General features: G+C 40.0%; 1 protein-coding gene across 1 annotated transcript in view; it reads left to right on the top strand.

The window, feature by feature from the left end:
* Positions 1–13,092, top strand: part of PALM2 (paralemmin 2) — a 184,254-nt gene that overhangs the window by 44,311 nt on the left and 126,851 nt on the right. The gene's annotated exons all lie outside the window — the stretch shown is intronic.

Raw genomic sequence — 13,092 nt, 5'->3', positions numbered from 1 at the left:
TTTGCGCAACATATACTAGTGGGTTTGTAGACCTGGTTTTTATCACTGATATATTGTATCCCGGGGCAGCCATAGAAGCCACCTGGATATTTCAATTAGTGCAGCTTGCTGGAATTCATTTACATCAGAGCTTGCTGCCTGAAGGTTGTTCCGGCTGCACACCCAACTTCCACCAGGAACTTCTGGATGTAACACAACATCCTAATTTCAGTCTAATAAGTGGATCTGTTTTAATTTCCTCAACTTCAAATGATCATTAAGGGCTTACCAGTTCTTGTACCCAGCATGGGTTCCACTTTCAACTTCTATCACTGTCGGGGGAGATGACAGCCTTGTGAACTTTCAGGTAGAACCACCTACAACATAACCTATATCTTATTCTGTTGAGTAGGTATTTAATAATTGTCCTTAGACGGCTGACTGAACGCACATTCATACTCTCTGGTCAGATGAGTGGTACAAAATAAAACAAAATAAATCAAAATTTACAAAATAAATCAATAAATACCGAAAAAATGAGTGGACCCCCTGCTCCTACCACAGATGCCTTGTAACTGAGCTCCTGGGATCCATCTCATTTAGGAATCTCTCCAAGGCTTCTGTGTATCTATTTGTTCATACATTCATCCAGTAAACCTTAAGTACCTATTCTGTGTAAGCTACTGTTCAAAGCGATGGGGAAATAGTGGTGAAAAAGGCATCGTGCTGCCATCATAGCCTTCACCATATGAAAGAAAAGATATTCTGGGATAGATGGAGAATGTTGTGGAACCCCAACAAATTGACAAGGATGCCCACACCCCATGTTCTCTGATTAGTCAAGGACTGGCAGCTCCATGAAGCAGGGAGATTCCTGTGCCTGCCCAAGGCTGCAGTCCTATTTTCCTTCTCCTTCCTGGACATTTCTCCACCTGAGGGGGAGCCCATTCTCTTAGGAACCTTTGTAAAATGATCTTCTCGAGTCAAAAACATAAAATGCCTCAGATTCCAGTCCTTCTAATAGGCACTGTGAGACCAAAGGCATTTTATTTAAAAAAGAAAAAAGAAAAAATGGTTTTTCATAAGTTAATATTTTCCCTTCTAGACATTGGTGCCTTTCTCTTCTTCATCTTCTGCCCATGCAGCTAATCAGATGTGAAGGGTAAAATAATACCAGACGCGTCGTTGAATGTTACATGAGAAATGTATTACTTAAGGAGCCTGGGGTTCTGTGAAATAGAGACCAACTTAAGCTAGCTCAAAGAAAAAGGGGAGGGGATTATTGTAAGGGTGCAGGGGTTCCCTCACAGAATCAAAAGCAGAAATGTAACTGAGCCTGAGGAAAACACCAAAATTCACTGAAACACAAAGTATTAACTAGAATTCATCTTTCTGTGCTTTTTTCTTATCCATCCATCCCTCTTCCTTTCCCTTCTTGCCTCCTCCCTCCTCTCTTTCTCCACGTAGTTTCCTCTGCTTTCTGGTGCATGGGGAACATCAAATATGGCTGCCTCACAATTTTTAAATTTAAATATCATGGGTCCATCGGCACCACATAGACTCTCTTCAAATCAGCTATGGCCGGAGGCCGTATTGTCCACAGTGGCTTCTGGAGGTCACTCTTCTGGATGTGGGTTAACTTCTAGAGAAGGGGACATATTTTGAGCAGATCAGACTTGCCCAAGGTATCTGATATGCCTGGGTCTACACACAAAGACACACTTATGGCCCATATGCCCATAAGCCCATGGAGGTCACCCTTCTGGGTATGAGTTAACTTCTAGAGAAGGGGGGGCACATTCTGAGCAGGTTGGACGTGCCCAAGGTATCTAATGTGCCTGAGTCTACACATACAGACATACTTATGGCCCATATGTCCTTGTCTGGGAATAACCCTGGACCTGAGCCACAGTACATGGGTTTTAGTCATGGCTGCACCATTAAGTAACTCCAGTCTTGGACAAGTTCTTGCCCTGCCTGAGCCTTCATTTTCTGTTTAAATTGGGATTTTTACAGAGGCAGCTTTCCATTATTTAAAGGACCATATTTGGGGAGAGGAGGCAAGTGTGTTACTGATCTAGTTCTGGAAGGTGAGACCACAGTGGAGACCATGAATTGATAACTTGTGACTGATGATTCAGAAGAATCTTCTCACAATCAGGCTGCCCCACCAGGTTCAGGTTCAACTTGGCTGCTTTACAGAGTTCCACTCCCTGTCACTGAAAGAAACCAAGGGACCTCAAAAAAGATCTACAGAAATACTGGCCAGTTTTCTAACAGGATTATTTGTTTCTCTCTCTCTCTCTTTCTCTCTCTCTCTCCCCCTCCCTGTGTGTGTGTGTGTGTGTGTGTGTTGGTGGGGGGTATTTTGAGTACTGCATACAAATAACTAATTTTTACATTATAGTCTTAACAAAGAGAAAAAAGTATTTTGCTCCAGTCTTTACATTCTTTCAAAGCCTTTGAAACATTGGTCTTAATGCTTGTTTACAGGAGTTTCCAAGGCCACTAGCCTGGGGAAGGATAAGGAGGGAATCATGCCCATTTCTTCATAAAAACAATGCCAGTTGTTTCAGCTCCCACTAGGGTAGTTTCTGGAATTCTTTCTTACTTCTTTCATTTCTTTTTCCTTTCTATTCCCTGCTAGACTGTTAGGTGGGGACAGGAGTGATGTTTGGTCATCACTGTCTCTGTAACTATAACCTCTGATGTTGTCACTTCTTTCCAAAGTCTTGGCTAGAGTTTGAGGAGTTGAGATGTGACTGCTTTGACAGGGCATAGTAGCCAAATGCCCTATGTGAGGCCCTAGTGACATATTTGACCAATGACCTACTTGGCTCTTACCATCTTTGGGCTCTAATATCCCCTAAAGATGGACCCTTTTATTAAGTTTCCTTAAGTTGCTTTCAGATTTTCTCAATCTCTGATTGGTTCTCAGAGCTACAAAAAGAAGCCGTTAGACCATTTAAAACAGGCAAATGTACACATGTGAGCCATGATGTGGTCTAGAAATATTTACATCACTTTCATCTACGAAGAGATTTAACAGCTACGTCTGCCATGCAGCTACTTTAAAAATATAAAATACAAGGTCAGATTTCTTGGGCATTTTGTCTTGTGTTTCTCTTTTTTTGTTATTGCCGTTAATAATGTTTCGTTTAAGTAAGGAAAGGTTTTGATATTACTGTAAGAGTTGCCAGCCTACAGAAGGGTCCAAGATGGTCTATGGCTTACAATTTAAATGTCAAAGTGCTTTCCCTCCCAGGACAATTCACGGTGATCTGTTGAACACATAAGGTAGCTGAATTAGAACACATTTCCGAAGAAAGAAAAAAGATGACTTGCAAATCAAGCAGTGAAATAAAACAGAACTCTTAAATTGAATTTAAAATACAGTTTTGTTTTGCTTTTATTGTGAATGTTGGTGCTTAGGGAAAAGCTTGTTTAATCAGGCACTAAAGGGAGCAGATGAAGTGCTTCATGGAGATTCTCAAAGGAATTCTTGGACCCCTCAAGAGTTTTAGAAGATAATGACACTAGTACTTTATTATGCATAATTATACTGGAAAATACATTTTTGACATGGTTATAATCACTTCTCTTTATGATTGGATGGTTTTTTGCCTTGCAAAAGGGAGAGGAGGAAAGAAATTTCTCTGAAATAATTGGAAGAACAGGGGGAATGAGGGAAAAGGTAAAAAAGATATGAATATTGTGAGAGAAATGACCTGAAGTTGAGAGTGGGGGGTGGGGTGGAATGGAGTGTGGATGTCTCTGGCTGTAACTGATCTTCCTGTTGGGGATGATTGGAATTGAGACCACATAGTCCCTTACATCTTTCATAAATAGGCATATTCATTCCACACAACGTACTTGTGTTGTCATGCAGTGATTCTCAAAATATGGTCTTCCCAAATGTGTGGTTCTCCTATTTAATTGTAAACTAAGGTGAAAATACAAGTCTGATGAGCAATCCCATAAGATACTAGGTTTTACTTTTGACTTAGGATTGCTAGATAACTTACTAAGTGAGTTATTAAGGGTCTTTCTGAACGCAACTGGGTGTGTTGCCATAGACTCTAAGTAGTCTGAGAACTCTAATTAGCTCCCCTAAAGAGTCTAGCTGCTATTCATAGCAAAGCTCCTGTAGTGTGGTATTCACATAGATCATTGGAATTTCTAAAAGGAAAAGGAGTAGACAGGGCATAGAATGCCCAAATTGGGCAATGATCAAAGAAATTTGGGGGTTATTGACCTAGAAAAGTTCTTCTCAACCCTGGCTGAGCATCAGAATTGACAATAGTTCTTTTAAGAATTATGAGTTGCTTGACTCCATGATGATCTGCTGAATGAGAATTCATTCTTTCCTCAGCAGACTTTACCTTCATCTCATTGGCAGAAACTAGATCACAGGTCCACCCCAGACTAATTTCCAGCAAGGGGAAACAGAATTGTGGAAATTCATCCCCTGAGGCTAAAGCACCACTGGGGCTAGAGCACCACCAGAACTGTATATTCAGTTTTATGGTGTGTAAAACTTCAGCTGAGAAACAAAAAGGGGAAAAGGTCTCTGATTTCAAGGTCACATACACAAAAATCTTGCATTTAGAAGGACCAAACTTTGTTAGAAATAACTGGATAACTAATCCATAAAAGGCAAGAGAAGTAGAACCGACCTTTATTGAATACCTGCCTGCTGCTGTGCTGAGTACTTTATGCCTGTCACCTGTCTTAATGAGGATTTTAATCTTCAAAGGTCTATAGTATCACTGGCATTCTAGAGATTTACAAATTATAGTTCAGAGAATTTAGGGGATTTGAATTGATTTGTTTTTCTAAAATGGGGTAAGCCAGAATTATTGTCCTTCTCAGCATCTAGGCCTGTTTGTTACTTTGTGTGTGTGAATGAGTGAATGGGGGGGCGGGGTGAGGGTGCGGCTTACCAGGCTATCCCCTAACTTGTGTGTGTTGCTTTTTTCTTTTTATTTCAATAGCTTTAGGGGGTACAAATAGGTTTTGGCTACGTGATGCATTGTTTAGTGGCAAAGAAATCTGGGCTTTAAGTGTACCCAGCATACCAACCTTTGCACATTGTACCCATAGGTGATATTTTATTTCTCCATCCCTTCCCACCTTTCCCTTCTGAGTCTCCAGTGTCCATTATACCATTCTCTCTGCCTTTGCAGATCCTTTGTTTAACTCCCATTTATAAGCGAGAAGATGTGGTGTTTGGTTTTCTGTTTCTATATTCATTCACTTAGGATGATGTTCTCCAGTTCCATCCAAGTTGCTGTAAAGGTCATTATTTATTCTGTTTTGTGGCTGAATAGTGTGTGTGTGTGTGTGTGTGTGTGTGTGTGTGTGTGTGTGTGTGTGTGTGTGTGTGTACCACATTTTCATTCTCCACTGATCACTTGAGCATTTAGGTTGATTCCACATCTTTGCAACTGTGACTTGTGCTGCATAAACATCCAAGTACAGGTGTCTTTTTTGTATAATGACCTCTGTTCCTTTGGGTAGATACCTAGTTGTGAGATCGCTGGATCAAATGATAGATCTACTTTCAGTTCTTTGAGAAATCTCCATATCGATTTCCATAGAGGTTTTACTAATTTGCACTCCCACCAACAGTGTTCCTTTTCACCACATCTACTCCAGCATCTATTGTTTATCGATTTTTTAAAATAATGACCGTTCTTACTGGTGTAAGTTGGTGTCTCATTGTGGTTTTAATTTGCATTCTCCTCATGATTAGTCATGTTGAGCATTTTTTATATATTTGTTGGCCATTTGTATGTCTTTATTTGAGAGGTGTCTGTTCATGTCATTTGCTCACTTTTTAATGGGGTCACTTTGCTTTTTTCTTGATGATTTGTTTGAGTTCTTTGTAGATTCTGGATCAGATGTATACTTTGCAAATATCTTCTCCCATTCTTTAGATTACCTATTACTCTGTTGATTATTTATTTTGTTGTGCAGAAGCTTGTTAGTTTAAGTCTCACTTATTTATTTTTGCTTTTGTTGCATTTGCTTTGGAGGTTTAGTCGTAAATTCTTGGCTAGGCCAATGTCCAGAAGAGTTTTTCCTGGATTTTCTTCTAGAATTTTTATGGATACAAGGCTGACATTTAAGACTTTAATCCATCCTGAGTTAGTTTTTGTATGTGGAGAGAGATAGGGATCAAGTTTCGGTTTTTTGCGTGTAGCTATCCAATTTTCCCAGCACCATTTTTTAGATAGGGTGTCCTTTCCCCAGTGCGTGTTTTTATTTGCTTTGTTGAAAATCAGTTGGTTGTAGGAATTGGGTTTATTTCTGGATTTTCTGTTCTGTTCCATTGGTCCATATGTCTGCTCTTGTAGCAGTACCATGCTGTTTTTTTCATACTGTCAGAGTTATTTTTCTGGTTCCTTCTCATTTGGGTGGACCATTTCTTCTTATTTGAGGTTGAAAGGGGGCTGACATAGCCACTGTATGGTTCCTTGGCTATATATAGCATTGGTGTGGTGAGTTTTTCCATTGCCAGCTGTGGAGGTGTCATGCTGAGTACCTGTGCAGGTTCAAGGTGTCCTGAGTGGCCAGGTGGCTTGGATAGTGATGTTAGCTGAAGCCTGGGATCAGACCTTCCCAAAAGTTGAGGTATTATACCAGATGTAATGGGCTGTGCCAGTTGACCTCTGGCCAGGAGATAGTGCTTGCTGTAGACAGCCAGCTGCAGTGATGGCTGTGAGCCTTCTACTTGGTCTGTGTTTCCTCAAGAAAGTGCCCATCTGACCTAGACGTTGGGCAGGGCTGTGGGGACTGCCCAAGTTCTCTGTCTGTTTTGAGCCTTTGGGGAGGGAGGGAGTGCTCAAGCTCCCTACCTGTGGGGTATGGGCTACCCCAGTGCAGAACTAGAAAGAGTCCCTGGCCTCTGGGGTAATGTTGCTTCATTGCGCAGAGGCTGCACAAAAGAGTTTACATGGGAAGTAAAACGTTGCTAGGGCCATGAGTCCCATCCAGCTCTCCCACCTTAGCCTAAGGTAGTCTGACTTCAGAATGTAAAAGTGTGACTGATCCTAGGGCTTCTCACTGAGCCTGCCCTAGCCAAGAGCTGTCTGCTACAATAGAGTTTGCTTTTCGGGTAACTGCAAACATCAGGTTTTCCCATTTTCTCCCAGGCTGGCTAGAATTCGAAAGCTGCTCAGGACTTTTTTTTCCCTGTCCTCTTCACATGTGTTTTGGCAGAGCATGGCTGTAGGTGAAGCAGTTTCCCATGAGGAACTAAGTCCCACAAGGCTCAGGGGGCCTTCAAAGACCAGCAGGAGCACAGAACTCCTGAATTCCTCTCACTCACCTCCCCTGCTACATCCAAAAGCTCCTCATGGTTTGTGCAAATGAATCTGGCTGGTTCCAACCTAGGCTGATTGGGTTTTCTCTTCTTTGGTCTTTGTGAAGCTTATTGTTTCTCTGGTGAGTTGTGGGGTATGCAGCTGGTCTCCATCCTCTCTGAGTGCTGAGGAACTCTCTATTTTGGTTTACTCCATGGGAGAAACATACCCTATCTCCTAATTAATAAGGAGATACATCATCCTCATTCCAGTTTTCCAAATGTGACTTGACCAAAAGGTATTCTGTTCCTTTTCATTGATTGTTTTGTTGCCAGATATGGAATGGACACATATATTTTCAGGATGACTCCATGCATGAAGTTCTTTGAATCGGTACAGTGTTATACAATCTAGTTCTGTCTTGCTCATCAAGTGTTGGTCAATGAATTATTGACAGTGCAAACAAGTACTCTGTTCATGTGAATTTGTGATGATTTGTGGGTGATAGTATGCTTCCTGCCCAACCCCTCCTCATTTTAAGTGTGCTCTGTAATACAAAAATGATAGCTGTATAATAACTATCTATTGGAGTGCTGCAGAGATATTTGTTTGACTTTTGCTATTATTTCACAAAATAGGAATTTATTTCATAAAGAAGATGAGGTCATTGCACATTGGCTATTCTTTTTATTATTATAAAGATGTGGGGTACAATTCAACGTTAGGTATACAAATGTTGATTATGCAGGTACCCTTGTTGGTGAGGTATGCCCCTCCCTCCCCTGGCAGTTTCCCTCAGCTGCCAATCCCACCCTCCCTCCCCTGAGAGTTTCCCACTACCGTCAATCCCTTTCTTATAGTGTTATAATTGTTCAAGGTCTGCTTATGAATGAGAACTATGGTACTCTGTTCTTTGTTTCTGTGATAGATCACTGAGTATAATCGAATCCATCCAAGTTGCTGTAAAGTCCATATGTTTGTCCTTCTTTACGGCTGCATAATATTCTATTGTGTATATGTACCACATTTTTTTTTTCAACCAGCCCAGCTTCAATGGGCAACATGGTTGGTTCCATGTTTTTGCTATTGTGAATAGAGCTGCAACAAACATACGGGTGCAGGTATCTTTTTTGTAGAATGATTTGAGTTCCTCCGGGTATATTCCCAATAGAGGAATTGCTGGGTCATATGGAAGGTCAATTTCTAGTTCTTTTAGAAATTGCTACACTGCCTTCCAAAGACACTGCACTAGTTTGCATTCCCACCAGCAGCGTAGAAGCGTTCCTTTTTCTCTGCATCCTTACCAACTTTTGTTGTTGTTTGTCTTATTAATGTGGTCATTCTTACTGGGTTAGGTGGTATCTCAGTGTGGTTTTGATTTACATTTCTCTGATGATGTGTGAGGCTGAGCACTTTTTCATGTGTCTGTTGGCTGCCTGTATATCTTCTTTTGAGAAGTGTCTGTTTATGTCTTTTACCCACTTTTTTAATGGGGCTGTTTGTTTTTTCTTTTCAGCGCGTTTGAGTTCCTAGTAGATACTAGATGTTAGGCCTTTGTCAGATATAGAGTTGACAAATATTTTTTCCCATTTTGTGGGCTGTCTCCCTGCTCTCTTGATGTTTTCTTTTGCTTTGCAGAAGCTTGTTAGTTTGATGAGGTCCCACTTGTCTATCTTATTTCTTAAGGTATGGGCATTTAGTGTTCTGAATAGGAATTGGTTGCCAGTTCCATTTTCCATAAGGGTGTTTCCTGCATTTTCTAAGATTATAGTTTGAGGTTTTACGTTTAGTTCTTTTATTCATTTAGAGTTAATTTTTGTATATGGTGATAGGTAGGGGTTCTATTTCAATCTTCTGCATGTGATCAGCCAGTTTTCCCAGCACCATTTACTGAATAGATTCTCCTCTCCCCAGTGGTTGTTGTTGGAGGCTTTGTCAAAGATGAGTTGGTTGAGAAATTGAGGCTTTGCTTCCAGAATCTCTATCCTGTTCCATTGGTCTATATGCCTGTTCTTGTACCGATACCAGGCTGTTTTGATTACTGTAGCCTTATAGTAAAGTTTGAAGTCTGGAAGTGTGATACCTCCTGCTTTGTTTCTTTTACTAAGGATTGTTTTGGCTATTCGTGGTCATTTATATTTCCACATAAATTTCTGCATTATCTTTTCCAGGTCTGAGAAGAATGATTTTGGTATCTTAATGGGTATTGCATTGAATCTGTAGATTGTCTTTGGTAGGATGGACATTTTAACAATGTTGATTCTTCCTATCCATGAGCATGGAATATTTTTCTATTTGTTTGTGTCTTCTTGGATTTCTTTGAACAGCGTTTTGTAGCTATCATTGTAAAGGTCTTTTACTTCTTTAGTTAGGAAGATGCCAAGGTATTTCATTTTGCATGTGTGGCTATTGTGAATGGAATTGTGCTTTTAATTTGGGTCTCTGCCTGCTTGTTGTTGGTGTATAGGAATGCAACTGTCTTTTGCACATTTATTTTGTTCCCTGAGACTTTGCCAAAGTCCTTTAGCACTGCAAGCAGGTTTTTGACAGACTCTCTTGGATTTTCAAGGTATAGGATCATATCATCAGCCAAAAGGGATAACTTTACCTCCTCTTTTCCTATTGGATACCCCTGATTTCCTTATCTTGTCTAATCGCCCTAGCTAGGACTTTCAACACAATGTTGAACAAGAAAGGTGAGAGTGGGCAGCCTTGTCTTGTTCCTGTTTTCAGGGGAAATGTTTCCAGTTTCTGTCCATTTAGCAATATGTTAGCTATCGGTTTATCATAGATGGGACTTATTATTTTGAGGTATACTCCTTCTATACCTAGGTGTTTGAAGGTTTTTATCAAGAAAGGATGCTGGATTTTATCAAAAGTTTTTTCTGCATCTAGTGATATAATCATGTGGTTCTTGTTTTTACATCTGTTTATGTATTTAATTACATTTATGGTCTTGCGAATGTTGAACCAGCCCTGCATCCTGGGGATGAAGCCTACTTGGTCATGGTGGATGATTTTTAAGATGTTTTTTGATTCGATTTCCTAGAATCTTATTGAGGATTTTTTCATCTATGTTCATAAGGGATATTAGCCTGCAGTTCTCTTTTTTAAATTGGATCTTTACCTAGTTTGGGTATCAGTGTGATGTTAGCTTTGTAAAATGATTTGGGGAGAATTCCAGCTTTCAATTGCCTGGAATACTTTCTTTTTTTTTTTTTAACATATTTTTTATTTTAAAATTGTGAGGTACAGTTAAGGGTTAGGTATATAAATATGCATCTTTCAGGCACCCTTGTTGATAAGGAGTGTCCCCCGTCCCCAGACAGATATTGACTACTGTTAATCCTGCCACCTTTGCCCTCCCTGTTCCCCCCCATAGATTCCCACCACTGTTGATCCTTTTCTTATAGTATTATGATAGATATTCAAGGTCCACTTATGAGTGAGAACATGTGATACTCAGATCTTTGTTGCTGTGAAAGATCACTCAGTATTATAGACTCTAGTTCCATCCAGGTTGCTGCAAAATTCATGATTTTATTCTTTTTTATAGCTGCATAGTATTCCATCATGTATACATACCACATTTTAAAAATTCAGTCCTCTTTTGATGGACAGCATGGTTGGTTTCAGGTTCTTGCTTTTGTGAACAATGCTGCAATAAACATACGTGTGCAGGTATCTGTTTTATAGAGTGATTTGAGTTCTTCAGGGTATATTCCCAGTAGGTGGATTGTGGGGTCATATGGGAAGTTGATATTTAGAGCTTTTAGGAATCACCACACTGCTTTCCACAGAGGTGCCACTAGTTTACACTCCCACCAATGGTGTAGAAGTGTTCCCTTTTCCCCACATCCTCTCCAGCATCTGTTATTTTTTGAGTTATTGATAATGGCCATTCTGACTGGAGTTAGGTGGTATCTCAGTGTAGTTTTAATTTGCATCTTCATGATGATTAGTGATGTTGAACATTTCTTCATGTGTCTGTTGGCTGCTCGTATGTCTTCTTTTGTGAAGTGTCTGTTCATATCTTTTGCCCACGTTGTAATGGGTTTGTTTGTTTTTTTTCTTTTCAGCACGTTTGAGTTCCTTGTAGATCCAAGATGTTAGGCCTTTGTCAGATATGGAGTTGGCAAATACTTTTTCCCAGTCTGTGGGCTGTCTCCCTGCTCTCTTGATGGTATCTTTGACTTTGCAGAAGCTTGTCAGTTTAATGAGGTCCCACTTGTCTATCTTATCTCTTATGGCCTGTGCGATTTAGATTTTGTTCAGGAATTGAATGCCAGTTCCAATTTCCATAAGGGTGTGTCCTGCATTTTCTAAGGTTCTTATGGTTTGAGGTTTTACATTTAGGTCTCTGATCCATTTGGAGTTAATTTTTGTGTGTGGAGATAGATAGTGGTCTTGTCTGAGTCTTCTGCATGTGGTCAGCCAGTTTTCCCAGCACCATTTACTGATTAGGTTCTCCTCTCCCCAGTGGTAGGTGGTGGAGGCTTTGGCAAAGATGAGTTGGTTGAGAAATTGAGGTTTTGCTTCTGGAATCGCAATTCTATTCCATTGTTCTATATGCCTGTTCCTGTACCAGTACCAAGCTGTTTGGATTATTGTAGTTTTATAGTAAAGTTTGAAGTCTGGTAATGTGATACCACCTGCTTTGTTTCCTTTGCTGAGGATTGTTCTGGTTATTCTTGGTTGTTTGTGTTTCCATATGAATTCCTGTATTGTTTTTTCTAGCTCTGAGAAGAATGTTGCTAGTAATTTGATGGGTATTGCATTAAATCTGTAGATTGCCTTGGGTAAGATGGACATCTTCACAATGTTGATTCTTCTAATCCATGAGCCATGAGCATGGGATGTTTTTCCACTTGTTTGTGTCGTCTTTGATTTCTTTGAGCAGTGTATGTAGTTTTCATTGTAAAGGTCTTTCACATCCCTGGTTAGGAAGATGCCAAGGTATTTCATCTTTTGTGGCTATTGTGAATGGGATTGTGCTTTTTATTTGGGTTTCTGTTTATTATTGGTGTAAAGAAATGCAGTTGTCTTTTGCACATTTATTTTATACCCTGAGACTTTGCCAAAGTCCTTTATAAGTGCAAGGAGGGTTTTGACAGATTCTCTTGGGTTTTCAAGGTTCACGATCATGTCATCTGCAAAGAGAGATAACTTGGCTTCCTCTTTTCCTATTTTGATACCCCTGATCACCTTCTCTTTTCTGATTGCTCTAGCCAGGACTTCCAATACTATATTGAACAGGAGGGGAGAGAGTGGGCATCCTTTTCTTGTTCCAGTTTTCAGAGGAAATGGTTCCAATTTTTGTCTGTTTAGGAGTATGCTAGCTGTAGGCTTCTCATAGATGGTTTTTTCTTTTTTGAGGTATTTTCCATGTATGCCTAGATGTTTGAGGGTTTTTATCAAGAAGGAGTGCTGGATTTTATCAAAAGTTTTTTCTGCATCTAATGATATAATCATGTGGTTTTTCTTCTGATGTCTGTTGATGTATTTAATTACATTTATTGTCTTGCGAATGTTGAACCAGCCTTGCATCCCTGGGATGAAGCCTACTTGGTCATGTTGGATGATTTTTGAGATGTATTGTTGAATCTGGTTTGCTAGGATCTTGTTGAGAATTTTGGCTTCTATGTTAATCAAAGTATTGGCCTGTAATTCTCTTTCTTTGTTGGATCTTTACCTGGCTTGGGTATCAATGTGATGTTAGCTTCATAAAATGATTTGGGGAGAGTTCCATCTTTCTTAATCACCTAGAATGCTTTCTGTAGGATTGGTATCAGCTCCTCCTTGAATG

Source organism: Carlito syrichta, unplaced genomic scaffold (genome assembly GCF_000164805.1).
Source record: "Carlito syrichta isolate Samal-C Ts95f unplaced genomic scaffold, Tarsius_syrichta-2.0.1 Scaffold308851, whole genome shotgun sequence".
Lineage (NCBI taxonomy): Eukaryota > Metazoa > Chordata > Mammalia > Primates > Tarsiidae > Carlito > Carlito syrichta.
This window is presented reverse-complemented; position numbering and strand designations above follow the sequence as displayed.